This window comes from Rhododendron vialii, chromosome 1a (assembly GCF_030253575.1).
Source record: "Rhododendron vialii isolate Sample 1 chromosome 1a, ASM3025357v1".
Taxonomy (NCBI): Eukaryota; Viridiplantae; Streptophyta; class Magnoliopsida; order Ericales; family Ericaceae; genus Rhododendron; species Rhododendron vialii.
In genome coordinates, this window is record NC_080557.1 from 31,204,644 (window position 1) to 31,219,823 (window position 15,180).

The following is a 15,180-nucleotide window of genomic DNA, read 5'->3' on the forward strand; positions in this document are numbered from 1 at the left end:
ATTTGCTAGGAAAGTAAATAACCATACATATATAAAAGATCATGGATGATCAATGTCAAGGTACAACCCAATCTTTCTCTCTCTCTCTCTCTCTCTCTCTCTCTCTCTCTCTCTCTCTCTCTCTCTCTTCTAGTACAATGTAATATATATATATATATATATATATATATATATATATACACACATACATGAGAAGGACTAAGTATATAAAAATATGAGCACATTAGTACTATGTAATCTTACTAGATTTTCAAGGCCAAGATTTTCTAATAAAAAAAATTCTAATATGCACGTGTGTACTAGTAGGTATATATATATATATATATATATATATATATATATATATATATATATATATGTGTGTGTGTGTGTGTGTACATGAGTCTATATATATATATATATATATATATATATATATATTCAAGTATGTACTAGGTAATCTAGGTAGATTTTCAAATCCAATAAAAAATTTAAAAGATCAAAATTCCCATTAAAATAATCAAATAGGCACATGTCTCCAATTAAAATATTAGATTTTGTACTTAGAAAAATTTAGGGTATTAAGTCTATAAAGTACATACACATTATATATATTAGTATATCAACACATGGGAAATCTAGAAAATGATAGTTTAATAACCTTTGTACTTATTGGAAAGATTAACTCTATTATCCAATGGGTAATAATTACCCTAGCGGTTATTGACCAATGGGTAAAAAGAATAAGGCAATACTTAAATAAGACCTTGAAAGACTACATGTCCTTTTACTCATGTGGATATATATATCTATATATATTTGTATATATGGGTATTTTAACAAAATCTAGTAAGTACTTTTGGTAGAAAATCTAGATTTCCTATTGTCCAATGGATAAAGAATACCCTAACATTTATCGTCCAATGGGTAATGGTCCAAAGGTAACTAAATGGTTTGGTAGTTAGGTCTCTCTAACTAATTGTTTAGAAGCTAACTATATATGCCAAGTAGGGCTTTTAATCAAGAAACGAAAGGGCTAAAATCCCAATAGAATTCAACAAGAAAATTATAAGGCCATTCAAGGGAAATTAAAGAATTTTGAATAAACAACGAGATTTTTTTTTACTAAAAATTGGAGTTGTTACACAATCAACGACACCCTTGGTTGGGTTTGGTGCAGGAGCAGTTTGGCCCCTTGGAAAGGTGACATTACCTGTTCGGGCGGGGTCAGTAGTACTAAGGATTGACTTTTCTGGTTTTAGATGTTCCTTCCTCCTATAACGCGATTATAGGGAGGACTTGGTTACATAAGATGAATGCAGTTTCCTCGACTTATCCCTAGATGGTAAAATTTCTGGGATCCAATGGGATTGAAAAGATCAAGGGTAACCAGAAGGTGGCTCAACAGTGCTTGATTTTCATTATTAAGAAAATCCAAAAGGCCCACCAGGTTCACACAGTAGAAGTACCAAATCAACCCACTATTGAGGATGTCGGGAGAAGTCCAGTAGAAAAAGTTGTTGAAGGCCTAAGGAAAATACAGATCGATGATACTGATCCTGAAAGGTATTTTCTGATTGGGGAATCACTATCAGCCGAGGAAGAAGCCAAATTGGTGGGTTTCTTAAAAGAACATGTTGATGTGTTTGCATGGGTACTAGAGGAGATGCCCGGAGTAGATGTAGATGTAATCTGCCACCGTTTAAACGTAGATCCTCAGCATAAGCCTGTGATTCAAAAGAAAAGAAGGGCAGCTGTATAACATGTTGACGCCGTTATTGAAGAGATAGATCATTTGTTGGAAGCCAAAGCAATTCAGGAGGTTTACTATCCGGAGTGGCTATCCAACATTGTGGTAGTAAAAAAGAACAGAAAATGGCGTGTCTGTGTAGATTTCACAGACTTGAACAAGGCCTGTCCAAAAGACAGCTTCCCTCTTCCCAGAATTGACCAGTTGGTTGATGCAACTGCTGGATACGAGCGGATGAGTTTTTTCAACGCATATCAAGGATATCATCAGATTGCTATGTTTGGACCTGATCAGGAGAAGACTTCTTTCATTTCACCACGAGGGTTGTATTATTATAGTGTCATGCCTTTTGGACTGAGAAACGCAGGGGCAACATATCAAAGATTGGCAACCATTGTGTTCAAAAGGCTCCTTGGCAAGACCATGGAGGTTTACATAAACGATATGGTGGTGAAAAGTAAGACCAGACAAGGACACATAGCGGATTTAAAGGAGGCCTTCGGAATCCTGAGGAAGTACAAACTAAAACTCAACGCCTCGAAATGTGCGTTTGGAGTTAGTTTTGGGAAGTTCTTGGGCCACCTCGTAACCATAAGAGGGATTGAGGCAAACCCTGATCAAATAACGGCCCTACAAAGGCTACAAAGTCCTAGGACAACAAAGGAAGTCCAAAGGCTAACTCGGATGGCAGCAGCCCTCAATAGATTCATCAACAGGTCAAGTGATAAGTGTAGACCCTTCTTTCAGTTGTTAAAAAAAATAGAAGGATTTGAGTGGGGTGCAGAGTGCGAGCAGGCCTTCCAGGATCTGAAAAAGTATTTGGCCAAGGCTCCACTCTTATCAACTCTAGACCTAGGTAAGTCCTTAGTTTTGTATCTAGCTATTTTTGAACATGCTGTAAGTGCAGTGTTGTTAAGTGATAAGGGATCCAAGCAAATCCCTGTCTACTATGTGAGCAAAACATTGCTAGATGCAGAAACGAGATATCTGCCCCTCGAGAAATTGGTCCTGGCGTTAAGGACAGCAACTAAAAAATTGCCACATTATTTCCAGAGCCATAGGGTTGTGGTGTATACTGAGTTCCCGTTGAAATTGCTACTACGAAAAGCAGACTTCTCGGGAAGAATTTCAACTTGGTCCGTAGAGTTAAGCCAATATGACATTGACTATTAGCCGCGCATGGCAATCAAAGGCCAAGTTTTGGCTGATTTTGTGGCAGAGTTCTCACCGGCAATAGCACTCATGCCTCCTACGAGAAAGAAGCAGGTGACTGGATCGCCGCTTAATGAAGAGAAATCCCTAGCCGAGCAGGATCCCTAGGAATGGAAATTGTTTGTTGACGGATCAGCATGTAATACTGATTCAGGAATCGGGGTTGTGCTTTTTCCCCCTGAAGGAGTAATGTTGGATGTAGGGGGATGAAAACAATTGACGCTTCGGATCAACTGGATTGCAACGGCTTATTCGTGCCTCTTCACCGGAACCCTAGCTCGACGTCTGAACCCTAATCTGCAAAATAGACAGGGGGTGAGTGCACCTTTGCCTCTCGTGGCAAAGGCCCTCCGATGCCTTTGTTAGTATCACGTACTAGAAAACTCAGCCCTAATTATCAGTAGGAAAGCAATAATAATGCAACGTATTGCGTACCTCTCACCTCTAGGTTTTCCTCATATTTATAGATTTATGGATGCTTGCTGTCCAAGCATCCTTATTGCCATAGGATTCCTAACTCGTATAGGAAAAACAGGATATCAAGGAGTCTCGTTTCCTTTATCAGTTTATGGGAAAGAGTCCTTTTAGGATTCTTTTCCTTTAAGAGCCGAACATCCCATACTCGTTGGGTATCTTTCTCAGATCCTATATTCTTGGGATCTTTATCCCTATAAGAGACATGACTATTCTGGAATCTTCCAGAGTATTCTCTCTGCTCCTACTCTCGATTGGAGTTCCATCTTTGTTCGGCCGTCTCATAGCCGAACAGACGGCTTGGACCAGTTACCTCACATGTAACTGGTCCTTGAGCCCGTACAACCTTCCTGGACCACTGACTTCTCATGTCACTGGTCCATATTGCCGAACACTTGTTTAGCATGATGACTGTCCTGTCTATATTCAAACTATGGTCCCACGTACCATTTATTCGGATATCGATTGCATTGCTTTCAACCCGTGATCACTCGTATTACGTGCAAGGTTCTTTACATCATCTGTTCGGCTGTATCATAACCGAACAGTCTATTTATAGCCATGACTTCTCATATCACTGGTCCATATCGCTGTTCACCGAACTGCTCGGCGATAAGTCCAGTCGTATTTACCACGTGTTCCCAAACATCACGTGTTTGGTAACTAAATGTATCTGCTCGGGAATACCTCCCTACAATTGCTCCCCAACTTCATGTATTTACCACTGTTCGGGGGTAATATATGACGCTTAGAAACAGAATCCTATCTAGACCAAACTCTTTTGATCCCGTGCAGTCATAATTTCAATACTTCATTGATGCCTTTTGGCGCCTATGTCATTATACCATTTCGGGGTAAACGACTCCACGTGGCACGTTTTCGTATGCCTAGCATTAACTTCGAACTGACGTTCTATGAAACGGCGTCAGAACGGTTTCTGCTTTCCGTTACTTTTTCCTGTAACGGTGTGAGAGGAGACGTTTCGTCTCCGTCTCTCACCCTTAAACCCCTGAAAGGGCTCCGTCTGGTCTTTTACCCAGAACTCGAACTTTCAGTCTCCCTAAAAACCAGGCGAAAGCATCCCGCTATCTGCCATTGCCGCCATCTGCAAATTCGATTGCACTCCAAGAATTCATCACGATATCGTTTGTAAGACTCTCGTTCCAACTCCATTTCTTCTGCTTAGGTTTTCATCTGAGATTTCATTCTCAGATTGTGGTCACTTCTAGGGTTTCAATCACGCCCATTCTTTCATTTACGTTTTCTTCGAGTATATCCATGGCGGATGAACGTGATACCCCTCCTAGACCCAGTAAGTTTAGGAAACTCTGTGAAACCCCAACTGCCATGGCGGCATTTAGGTCTGAGTATAGTATCCCTGATAATGTGGGGCTCGAACTCGCCCCGTTAGGAGCAGATAGGGATGGTGGCTCCTGGGATAGAATGTGCATCCCTATCGTGGCCATCGTCGAAGGTGGGGTCCGATTTCCTCTTCACCCACTACTCCGTCAGATCCTAAACTGGTATCGACTCACCCCCATGCAAGTATCAACAAATGTCTTTAGGCTGATAATGGGTGTAATTGCTTTGAATAGGATTCTAGGGACCCAGTTAGGAATTTGGGATATTCAGTGGTGGTACAGTATTGTACTAAACCCTGACTATAATACCTACTATTTCAAAGTTAGAAGGGCAGAAAAGCGCTTCGTGCTCAATCTGCCAGATTCTGCTCGTGACCACGAGATCGACTTCCTCTATGTGACTGGAGCATTCGAGCCCTTAGGGGAAGATGGCCAAGTGATAGGGCTCCATTGCCCCCACATATGGGGTTATCCACGTATGCTCTTGCTTTTTATCTTTTGCAATTTCTTCATTTACTGCTTTCTCGTAGCTTTCTTATGAACTAAATTTGGTTTTTCAATTTGAAACTTGCAGCTGAAAACGTTAACAAACGTCCTAGACGTGAGCCGAGCTACGTCCGAGCAGGGGACATTAACAGGATACTAAAGTACACAGGAGAACCAGGAACCCGAACAGCTAGTCGGGGTCGAGACGCTGATATACTGCTGGGATACGATCCTTCGTACAGAGGGGTCATAGATAGAAGACTTGCTCATCCCAGTACCAGTGCTGCATCCACCTCATCTGCTCCTCAAGAACGTATCTCAAGACTTCAAACTGGGGTTACTGTTGCTGGCCAACCTGGTGAAGTTCCCATTTCAGAAGGCGTGCCACTTCCTCGTTTGAGACTCAGAAGATCTTCTCGTGGATCAGTCTCTAATCAACAACAATTCGAGCAGCTGATTGCAAATCGTGATACCAGCCAGTCTTCTTCTTCTGGTTATTCTCGATCCCCTTGTAACCCAGGTACAATGACCCGTCAACCTCTTAATCTCAGCTCCTTACTTACTGTGTCCGCACGAGGACGCGGTGCTACCAACAGGGTAGCATCAACTGGCGCTCCGCCCCCACAACCTCGTCGCAATAGGGGGGGATCAGCAAGATCGTCATCTTCTCCTCGGGGGGAGGAGGGTTCCCTTGATGCTGCTGACGCACATCGAGACAAACGGCCGAGGTCTGATGACCCAACTGGTTCTGTCCCACAGACTGATACAGAAACCCATCTCCCCGTGTCACCAACTGCTCAAGTACTCCCCCAGACATGGACTCCTTCTTTTACTAGGGGAGACCGTCTTGTCCATGTTGGGGATAGTGCTAGTTCATCTGAGACTGCTCTAGCCTTGGCCCAAGGGTTAATGCTCCCTGTTGATTTGCAAAAGGAGTCTCTGTCGTCTCCTGATCGGCTGGTGTCTACTGGTCTTGTTAATGGAATTAAGGTAATGTGACTCAATCGTTTCGTATAAGTCTCTATGTATATTTCGTATACCACATATCATATACTGCTACACTTGTCACTTACCACTCGCTGTGTTTGCCAGTTTATCCAAAAAATGGTAACCATAGGGCAGAAGTACCAAGAAGCTGAGGCCGAACAAATCAGGTTGCTAAATGACAACACTCGACTTCTTCGGACAGTTGCTCGGCTTGAAAGGGAAAGAGACAAAGCCAAGGCGGATTTTAATGGTGCTAAAGGCAAGCTGCAAGTTGCCGAAGAGAGCCTAAACCAGGCTTTATCTGAAATTGACAGCACCAAGAAGGCTTCATATGAAGATGGCTACCAGAAGGGTTATGATGCCACAACTGCCAGTTACGTGGAACAGATGCCACTACTACAAAATGATATAAAGATCACGGTACAAAAATTAAAAAGATCTCACTTTTTGTAAAAGCGTAGTAAAATGTTACAGACTATAGTTTTCATCTCAGTTATACGAAAAAACTGAGATGGAAAGATTTTTTAATTTCAGTAATCTAAAAAGTGAGATCGTAACTTGAAGAATAGATCTCATTCTCAAAAACCTGAGATTATATATGAAAGAATATATCTCGTTTCGAAAAAAACTGGGATGAAAAGATTTTTTAATCTCAGTAATTTAAAAGCGAGATTGTAACTTAAAGAATAGATCTCGTTTTTGAAAAACTGAGATTGTATATGAAAGAATATATCTCATTTAAGAAAAACTGAGATAAAAAAAATCTTTAATCTCAGTCATCTAAAAACTGAGATTGTAAGTTAAACGCATATGTTATATATTAAATATTTCAATTATATATTGAAAAGTGTGAGTGGTGTAGTTAGTTAAAGCTTCTATATAAAACTCAAGAGACTTGGGTTCAAAACCCAACAGGAGAAATAGAGTAGAATTTTTTCCCTTAGGAAAACACCACTTTTAATCTCGATTTTTTCAAAAACTGATATTATTTCTCTCTAAATAACCACGGTTTTATAATAAAACTGAGATGTTAAGCTATTAAAGGTCACGGTTTTATCAATTTAATCATAGTTTTTATGTTTTTAGTCACGGTTTAAATGAGTTTTAATCACGATTTTTATCCTGTGGTTAAAAGATAAAGACTTTTAGTTACACCTTGATAGACCACGGTTTTGAATGCGAGATTAAAAGTGAAAGATCACACCAAATGACCGAGATCTTTATCTATTTTTGTAGTAGTGTGCCAGCTTTATAGGACCAGGTCTGGATTGCCAGCTGGGAAACCTGTCTGACAAAACTAGGGGTTGCTGAGGATTCACCCTTCTGGGTTGAGAACGAGCTGCCTAGCACCCGTGTTCAGAACATCGAGGACATTCCAGAGCCAACAGGACATCCAGAGGAAGACTTTGAACAGCAAATTGAAGAATTTGCTAATGCTGAGGAAGATATCCCCACGGATGTGGTCCCTACTGAAGCTCCTGCTCGGGATGTACCTGTTGAGCCCATTAACCTGGAAGAAAATGTAGTCGAAGATGGTGCTGATACTGACATCAACACTAACACTCCTGAGGTCCAGAATGTGGACTGATTTGGTAAGTATAAGAATTGTTTTGGTTGCTGGTCCTGCGTGACCATAAGCATACTTTGGCCCTGTGAGGCACCAGTTCAGTTTGAATACTTTGTTAACACAGGTATTTGGCCCTTCGTGGCATAACCTTATGTTTTGCTCGGCATCCTTTGTTGTTGCAGCTGTTCGTATGCAATGTTTCAATCTAAGTATGTCGTATCATTTGTTTGCATAAGTATTTCGTACTTTTTAGCAAATCTTTCACGCCTGTTAAGTTTCACATACTTAAATTTGTTTAAGTGTCACGTACTTCAAAACATTTGTTTCCCAGTGTCTCGTACTGTTTTAAGTTTAGTACTTTACAAGTGTATTCATACTTGTTAAGTATCACGTATTTAGAACATCACACAAGTGTCTCGTACTTGTGTTTCAGTTTCACGTACTGAACTAAATGTGGCTTACATTTAAGTCAAGCCAATATAGGTTCTCAAGTATCACGTACTTAAAACACCATATAAGTATCTCGTACTTTGAACGTCCATACAAGTATTTCGTACTTGTATTTGTTTAAAAGAAAACAAGTATTTTCATACTTGCTAAGTATCACGTACTTTAAGAAAAAACATACAAGTGTGTTCATACTTGCATTCAAATGTATACCCAAGTCTCACATACTCAAAAGGTATACCCTGCTCCCCAATACGAATAAGGAGAACCAAACTCGTAGTTCGTATTTAAATACCACAACAATTATTCGAAAGAAGTGATTGTATTCATAATCTGTAAAACGCAAGAGGGCGTTACTCGTACCCTTTTAAAAAACAATCAAAACTAGAACAAAGGAATTATATTCGTAATTCCCACACAATCACGTAGTGTAAATCCAAAACAGGATTTAATACTTCTAAACAAAGAACTTTCGTAAATTATGAACATTCCAAGGCCTTGGAATTGGATCACCATCCAAATCTGCCAATCGATAGGCTCCTATGCCTATAATCTCAGTTACTCTATATGGGCCCTCCCAGTTGGCCCCCAGCTTGCCTTCGTTAGCCACCTTGGTGTTGCCGAGCACTTTTCGTAGCACAAGGTCCCCAACACCAAATTCTCGAGGGTGAACATGCTTGTTGTAGCTTTTCATCAGCTGTTCTTGGTAAGAAGCAAGATGTACCAAGGCTTTTTCTCTCCTCTCCTCGGCAAGGTCAAGCTCGATTTGAAGGGCCCTGTCATTGCCTCCACTTTCAACCAGAGCTGTCCTGTTGGTCGGCAGACCCACTTCCAGAGGTATGACAGCCTCTGTTCCAAATGCCAACGAATAGGGGGTCTCTCCCGTAGACCTCCTAGGCGTTGTTCGGTGAGCCCACAAAACTAACGGTAACTCATCAGGCCATTTTCCCTTTGCTTTGTCCAACCTCTTCTTTATCCCATCTAGGATAGTTTTATTGGATGCCTCTGCTTGCCCATTACTCTGAGGGTAGGCTGGGGTGGAATAAAAATTTCTTATTCCATATTGGGCACAAAAAGTCTTGAATTTCTTCTGAAATTGGGATCCATTGTCTGTAATCAATGAATAAGGGACCCCAAAACGAGTGATGATGCTTTTCCACACGAACCTTTCTATCATAGGCTCAGTGATTTTGGCCAGTGGTTCTGCCTCAATCCACTTTGTAAAATAGTCAGTTGCAACAAGCAGGAATTTTCGATTCCCAGTTGCTTTGTGCAATGGACCCACGATATCCATCCCCCATTGAGCAAAAGGCCAGGGACTTGTTAAAGGCACCAGATCTTCGGCTGGTGTTCGAATCATTGGCGAGAATTTTTGACACTTCTCACAAATCTTTACATACACCTTTGCATCTTCTTGCATGTGTGGCCACCAATAGCCTTGAGTAATTGCTCGGTGGGCAATAGATCTGCCTCCAGCATGGCTCCCACATGTTCCCTCGTGGATTTCATGAAGGAACTTCTGTACCATCTCAGGATGTACACATAGCAAATAGGGACCCGTAAAGGATTTCCTATACAACTTACCCTCTGGGGACAGCCAAAACCTAGCAGATTTGACTCTTATCTTGTGGGCCTCCTTTTTATCAGAAGGGAGTATCTCGTCTCGTAAGAACTCCATTATTGGGTCCATCCAACTTGGTCCTTGGTTCACGTCCAAGACCAAGTCTACACTCCTCCCAATGCTCGGCTCGTTGAGGTATTCTACTGCCACCCTTCTTTTAAACTCTGTTGGTACTGCTGCAGCCAACCAAGCTAAAGAATCTGCAAGAGCATTCTGTCCAGAACTTATTTGCTCAATATATACCCTCTCGAAAGTATCGAGCAAGTCTTTTGCTGCCTGCACGTAGGCTACCATCTTTTCATTCCGAGTCTCGTACTCGCCGGACAGTTGATTCACAACAAGCTGGGAATCACAATACACCCTGACCCGTTCTGCTTTAAGGGTCTTCGCACTTCTCAATCCTGCCAAGAGTGCTTCATATTCAGCCACATTATTCGATGCACTGAATCCAAGCCGAACAGAGAGTTCAATCAGAACTCCTTGAGGAGGAAAGAGGACAACTCCAATTCCAGAACCAGTACTACACGCTGATCCATCAACGAATAACTTCCATTCTTTTGGATCCTATTCGGCTACGGGTTGATCCTTCAAGGATGATGTCTTAACTGCCTGTTCCTTTCTCGTAGGAGGCAAGGGAGCAACAGTGGGGGAAAACTCTGCCACAAAATCAGCCAACACCTGGCCTTTAATTGCTATGCGTGGCTGATACTCGAGATCATACTGACTTAACTCCACGGACCACGTCGAGATCCTTCCCGAAAAATCTGCCTTTCGAAGCAGTGACTTTAATGGATACTCAGTATAAACCACAACCTTATGGCTTTGGAAGTAGTGTGGCAATTTCCTGGTTGCTGTCCTAAGTGCCAGGACAAGTTTTTCTAAAGGCAGATATCTCGTCTCTGCGTCCAACAATGTCTTGCTAACATAATAAATGGGGATTTGCTCGGTCCCCAAATCCCTCAATAAGACTGCACTTACTGCGTGCTCGGAAACAGCTAAGTACAGAATTAAAGACTCACCTAGCTGTGGAGTTGACAGCAGTGGGGGTTCGGCCAGGTATTTCTTCAGATCCTGGAAAGCTTGCTCACATTCTGCTCCCCATTCAAATCCCTCCCTTTTTTTCAATAGCTGAAAAAAGGGTCTGCATTTATCGCTTGACCTGCTGATGAATCTGTTGAGTGCTGCTGCCATTCCAGTCAGCCTTTGGACTTCCTTGGTAGTTTTGGGACTCTGTAGTCTTTGTAAGGCATCAATCTGATCGGGATTTGCCTCTATCCCTCTCAAAGTTACCAAATGGCCCAGGAATTTTCCTGAACCAACTCCAAATGCACACTTCGAGGCGTTGAGTTTCAGCTTATACTTCCTCAGGATTTCGAACACTTCCCTTAGATCAGAAATATGCCCTCCCTTTTCTCGACTCTTTACCACCATATCATCTACGTAAACTTCCAAAGTCTTCCCGATGAGCTTCTTGAACATAATGGTTGCAAGTCTTTGGTATGTAGCCCCAGCATTCCTTAGTCCAAAGGGCATAACACTGTAACAGTATAACCCTTGTGGTGTGATGAACGAAGTCTTCTCTTGATCAGGTTCAAACATAGCAATCTGATGATATCCTCGATATGCATCGAGAAAACTCATTCGCTCGTAGCCAGAGGTTGCATCAACCAATTGGTCAATCCTAGGCAAAGGAAAACTGTCCTTAGGACATGCCTTGTTCAGGTCTGTGAAGTCCACGCAGACACGCCACTTTCCGTTCTTCTTCTTTAGCACAACAGTGTTGGATAACCACTTTGGGTAATAGACTTCACGTATTGCCTTGGCCTCCAATAAACGATCGACCTCTTCAATCACTGCATCTACATGCTGCGCGGCAGCCCTTCGTTTTTTCTGAATGATCGGCTTGTGTTGAGGGTCAATGTTTAAATGATGACAGATCACGTCTGCATCCACCCCGGGCATTTCCTCTGGCATCCATGCAAAAACATCAATGTATTCCTTTAGAAATCTTATCGACTCAACCTTTTCGTCTGCTGGTAATGATTTCCCAATCAAAAAATATCTTTCAGGATCAATCTCGTTGATCTGAATCTTCTCCAGGCCTTCAACCACTTTTTCAGCCGGGCTTCTCCCAACGTCCTCGATGGTTGGTTGATCTGGTACTTCCAGTGTGTGAACATGGTGGACCTTTGGGGCTGTTTTGATGATGGAAATCAAGCATTGCTGTGCCACCTTCTGGTTTCCTTTAAGGACTTCAATCCCATTTGATCCTGGGAACTTCACCATCTGGTGATAAGTCGAGGAAACTGCTCTCATTTTGTGCAACCAAGTCCTTCCTATAATCGCGTTATAGGAAGATGGGACATCGACCACCAAAAAATCTGTTCTCAGCACTACTGATCCGGCCCGAACAGGTAACGTTACCTTTCCGAGGGGCCAGACTGCTCCTGCACCGAACCCAATAAGAGGCGTTGTAGACTGTTCTAAGTCTGATTAGGCCAGGCCCAGCTTCTTGAATGCATCATAGTACAACACCTCTGTACAGCTCCCCGAGTCCACTAGAATTCTTTCGATGTCGTACTCCCCAACTCGGAGGGTTACGACCAATGCATCATTGTGGGGTATTTGGACCTCCGCCAAATCATCGTCACTGAATGCCATGCTCTCGTTGCATGCATTAGTCTCTCGCCCTCTCTTTTTTCCCAACCGCATCACGTGCTGATCATGCTTGACCTGTCTTTGCAACAGCCTCACCTCACTCCTCGTATAAGGTGCAGCCAGCCCATGTATCATATGGATCATGCCTTTAGGGTGTTGCTCGTAACCCAGTTCCATGGCCTTCCCTTTCTCTTTAGGGTCCTCCTGGATAAACTCCTTGAGATAGCCCCGAGAGACCAAATCATCAAGGTGCCTCTTGTATACCTCACAATCCTCGGTCATATGGCCCCAATCCTTGTGATAACTGCAGTGCTGATTCGTAGCACGTTTTGCATCTTTGTCTCCACCTAGACTTGGGGGCCATTTAAAATATGGCTGATTCTTTATTCGATAAAGAATCCTGTATATTGGCTCTTTCCAAACCGTAGTGATAGAAAAGAAGGACTTGGGGTCAGGAGCTTGCTTGTCCTTGTATGCCTCCTTCTTAGCCTGCCCGTACTCCCTTCTGTCTTTGTAAGACTTGGGTTCTGGCTTATCCACCTTTTTGACAGGTGCCTTCTGCTGTTCGGCAACCGTCCTGCCATCCTCACGGAGTATGTCATCCTCCATTCTGGCGTGTTGCTCTATCCGTTCCATCAATTTAGCCAAGGTGGCTACTGGATGTTTGTTCAATGAACGGCGCAGCTCCCCCCGAACAGGCAAACCAGTTTTGAACGTAGCAATTGCATACTCTTCACTGCAACTTTCAATCTCGTTGAAAGTTTCCCAGTACTTCTTTGCATAATCCCTGATCTGCTCGTTCTCCTCCTGCTTCATGGTGGAAAGACTCTCAAAAGTCTTTGGGGCCTTTCTGCTCGTTAAGAACCGAGCAGTGAATTCCTCTGCCAACTGCCTCCATCCTCGTATGGATCGTGGGGCCAACTTATGAAACCAGGATAAAGCCACCTTGCCAAGACTGGAGGGAAACATCTTGCACAAGATGGAATCATCCCCCTCATGCATAAACATGGCCTGTCGGTAATGCTGTATGTGAGCTACGGGATCCGTATTTGTCTCGTAAAGTACGAATGCACCGTGCTTCACTCTGCTCGGCAACCTTGCTTCTTGTAGCCTCTTTGTAAAGGGAGAGGCTGCAATATTACTCAGGGCCTTGCGTGCTGCTTCTCGTGCAGTCACTGTCCCATCCTCTTGCTCCTTTGACTTGTGGGCCGAAGTCTTGACCCAATCAGCATCAGGTCTTTCGTACCTGTCTCGATGATGCTTTCTCGTGTCCTCTTCCTCGGGGGTAGAACTTCGGTCTCTGCTCCTCCTTTTTCGTGAAGAAGTCCTTCTCTCTGGTGTTCGGCTTCTACTTTTTCTTCCCCTTTTCCGTGGAGAAGCTTCATGACGCCCTATGACAGGACTTCTGCTCCTTCTTCCTCGTGAAGGATCTTTTCTGTATTGTACCATAGCATACCTACTGCCTCTAGAATTTCCTCGAGACAGGCCAGAATCCTCCGGATGCTCCCTAATTCTTTCCAATTCTCTGATCTCATGCTCTCGTTTTTTAATCAGACGAGCATATTCCTCGACTTCTTGCCTCTTTCTATCAAGAACGTCATCACTATGGTGCACACTCCTGGAGTGCGCGATCGATTCATCCCTTTGACGGGATTTACTCCTTCTCGTGGATCTTGAAGCCGTCTCTCCATCTCCTCTATTTTTGGAGTTATGATGCACGGTAAGGGGGTGGTCCTTACTCGTGTTCCTTCTGTGCCCACCCTGGGGCTTTCTCGGAGCCCCAGGTGGGGATTTGTCCCTTCCCTCATCTAACACGTCTTTTGGTTCATGCGGTGTTGCTGGAGTTACTTCCACCATGGTCGTATTTCAAAAGGGAATTCTTTCGTTTCCCACAGACGGCGCCAATTGTAGGGGGATGAAAACAATTGACGCTTCGGATCAACTGGATTGCAACGGCTTATTCGTGCCTCTTCACCGGAACCCTAGCTCGACGTCTGAACCCTAATCTGCAAAATAGACAGGGGGTGAGTGCACCTTTGCCTCTCGTGGCAAAGGCCCTCCGATGCCTTTGTTAGTATCACGTACTAGAAAACTCAGCCCTAATTATCAGTAGGAAAGCAATAATAATGCAACGTATTGCGTACCTCTCACCTCTAGGTTTTCCTCATATTTATAGATTTATGGATGCTTGCTGTCCAAGCATCCTTATTGCCATAGGATTCCTAACTCGTATAGGAAAAACAGGATATCAAGGAGTCTCGTTTCCTTTATCAGTTTATGGGAAAGAGTCCTTTTAGGATTCTTTTCCTTTAAGAGCCGAACATCCCATACTCGTTGGGTATCTTTCTCAGATCCTATATTCTTGGGATCTTTATCCCTATAAGAGACATGACTATTCTGGAATCTTCCAGAGTATTCTCTCTGCTCCTACTCTCGATTGGAGTTCCATCTTTGTTCGGCCGTCTCATAGCCGAACAGACGGCTTGGACTAGTTACCTCACATGTAACTGGTCCTTGAGCCCGTACAACCTTCCTGGACCACTGACTTCTCATGTCACTGGTCCATATTGCCGAACACTTGTTTAGCATGATGACTGTCCTGTCTATATTCAAACTATGGTCCCACGTACCATTTATT